General features: G+C 63.6%; 1 protein-coding gene across 1 annotated transcript in view; it reads right to left on the bottom strand.

Moving 5' to 3' along the window:
• LOC113217142 (uncharacterized protein DKFZp434B061) overlaps nt 1-2,849 on the bottom strand; it is a 19,337-nt gene that overhangs the window by 13,793 nt on the left and 2,695 nt on the right. The gene's annotated exons all lie outside the window — the stretch shown is intronic.

Below are 2,849 nucleotides of genomic sequence, written 5' to 3'. Positions count from 1 at the left end.
AGAGGCACATGGAGAGGCATGTGGAAAGGCTCGTGGAGAGGTTCATGGAAAGGCTCACAAAGACGCTGATCCCCTGCGGGCGCGGAGCCAATAAATACGAGCAGCCCGGCCCAGCTCAGTGCGTTACTGCGCGTTATACACACGGGCCGTTACGTCAGCCAGGATCGCTTTGGGCTGCGGCGGTATGGTTGGCAGCTGCCCTGCACGGCAGGGCACTCATGGTGCTTATTGGAGCTAACTATATCGGCAATGAGCCCACACGGAGAGGGGTTTAAGATGAAATAAAATAAAGCAAAAACTTATACCTTTCTGGAACTTAACGGGAGCAGCGGTGAGGGGGGGGGGCTGAATAGCTGGCGCCCGCCCACAGCGCACTGGTACATTTACTACTGGGCTGGGTACGATGCGGACGTTATTTGCACTCCATTGTCGTATGCTCCTTATTCGCACGACGCGGAGCAGCCGGCCGAGCCGCACCGCGTACGGTACGCCGATCACATACACGGTGCCCTCGCGATTCCCCACTAACGATAGCACAGTGTGCTTTTATTGCTCTCGTTGGCGTCGCTCTGGTCCGGCCGGGCCTGGCCAGCGAGAGGGTTATTAATTATGTGAATGCTGGAGAGGCGTAGTACTCTCGCTCTTCCGCGCCGCGCCCTGCCCCTGTCCCTGCCCTGCACGGTGGTGCTGCCCAGCTAGGCCCCTCGGCCCCGGCAGCCGCCCTGCGGACCGAGCAGTAAATCATGCGACGAGGCGGGCGAGGCCACAAGCGGCGCGTATACGAGCTTGCACATATGTACCGTATTAGAAGAAGAAAACGCACACGCACGAGACATCGGAAACTTCTCCGACCCCTGTGAGCTGCATGAGGTGGCGGCGGCGGGAGCAAACCGCACGCACGCACGGACGGACGCTCGCGACCCCTTTCGGCGCGTGCCGGCGTCTGCGGCCGCCATAGGCCCCCGAGCGACCCCGCCGCGGGGGAGGTCCGCCCGGCCAGCCCCAGCCACTCGGGCGAAGAAAGTAACCGTATGACCTCACATAACGTTGCCTTTCAGCAACACACACGGGAAAAAATATGAAAAGGAAAAAAAAACCGAACAACTCCCTCACGTCATCTGTACAGTACATCGCCTTTTTGCATATGAGGCTGCCGGCGGGCGTCGCCGCTAAACGGTTTTGGTGAGTGAGAGAGGGGCGCTGAATAAAGAGGGACAGGCAGAGAGAGAGGGGCACTCGGGGAGGGCCAGGACAGGTGTTGCGACGGCCCGCGGCCAGCCACGCGACTCAGTGGCGCCATCGCGGGACGGGGCGACGCGGGCCGGTCTGCATGCATTATGTTTTGCCACGGGTCACGCCGCGGGTCTCCCTGCTGCTGCTCACCGCGTTCCTTTTCAAACGGCAGCCAGAGGGTCCCCCCGCGCCACGATACTCGCACGTACCCGCGCCACGATACTCGCACGTACCCGCCATACCGCCGCCGGCTCGACCTGGAGAAATATGGAAAACGCCGTTGTCGCTCAGCAGCAGCAGCGGCGGCCTGCAGCAGGCCAGGCTGCTGCAGCGGCGAGTGACAGTCGCAGCCGTTGCCTGCAGCCAGCGGGGTGTTTTACTGTGAGGCTGAGTTACGAGCGAACGAGAGAGGGAGAGAGGTGTAGCAGAGAGAGAGAGAGGTTGTGGGGGCAGAGAGGTTTAGACGGCATACATAAAAGGGAGAGGACGTTTGTGTCTTTGTGTGTGAAAGAGGCGACCTTGGTCGACCCCTCCGCTGCTATGGCGCGGGGCGTGGCGCAGCTGACATGAGCTGCTTCCGAACCCGTGGAGTCTTCTCTCTGCCGTGGGCGGAGCCGCGGGCCGCGCACCCGCTCGTGTACATGTCGCTCATGAATCACATCACGACCGCGTCAGCTCATAGACTTGGAGGCTGCGGTGGCCCGCGGGGGGGCTATGCGGTTCACGCCGCGCGACCCGCCCCAGCCCCGGCCGCCGACATGGTGACGTCTCGGTGACACCTGTCCGTCCCCGGCGCGGCCACATGTTGCAGCAGCACAAGCAGCACCACCTCGCCAAAGCACTTCGACATCTCGCGGCGCGACAGCCACACTTCAACGTGGGAGCGAGGTATCTACCCTCGCGTCTCTCTCTCTCTCTCTATCCTTCCCTCCTTCTCTCTCCCTCCCCCTCGTTGCACGCCATGCTAAATGGCAGCCCCGCTCGCCCGCGACTGCCGGCAGAATAATCGACAAAGTAAAGTGGACACGACATGTCGTGGCGCGGCGCGCCGTCGTCGCGCCGCTTTCGTTTTCCGCCGTGGAGCAGCAGTGTACCTCAGGCTCAGGTACTGTACAGCCGTGCCGGCGAGCGAGTATAGGCCGCGGGCCGCGGCAGCAGTCCTGCACACGGCGAGCGGGTGACCTCTGCGCGGGATCAACCGCGGCGAGCGGGGCGCGTGTGTGTCCCTCGAGCACCTCAAGGCGGCTTCCGACGTGCCCCGCCCCGCCCCGCCCCGCCCCTGCGACATTACTGGCGCCTGCATACCGGCAGCAGCAGGACTCGGCGCATGGCGGGCGGGACGCCGTCATTCGCCATTCGTCACTTTGTCTCGTTTGTCGGAGCTATAAAACGCGCTGCTGCGGCGCGAATCTGGGACGCCCGCCAATGAGGCAAATTAATTGCCTGTATCCCCTCGCCTATCCGCCTAGCGTCACGTCAAAGCCGCACTGCTGTGCCGGGCGACCGCCGCGGCGGCCGCGCTTCTCGCGACCGCAGCCCTGAGCCGCACCGCGGCCGCCGGGGAGGATCGCTCCGCTCACCTCAGCGGCCACACCCCTCCTGCGGCTCCAGGCGGC

The sequence above is a fragment of the Frankliniella occidentalis genome, unplaced genomic scaffold (genome assembly GCF_000697945.3).
Source record: "Frankliniella occidentalis isolate FOCC.00 unplaced genomic scaffold, Focc_3.1 Scaffold67, whole genome shotgun sequence".
Taxonomy (NCBI): Eukaryota; Metazoa; Arthropoda; class Insecta; order Thysanoptera; family Thripidae; genus Frankliniella; species Frankliniella occidentalis.
The sequence above is the reverse complement of the archived record's forward strand: the minus strand, read 5'-3'. Positions and strand labels throughout refer to the sequence as shown.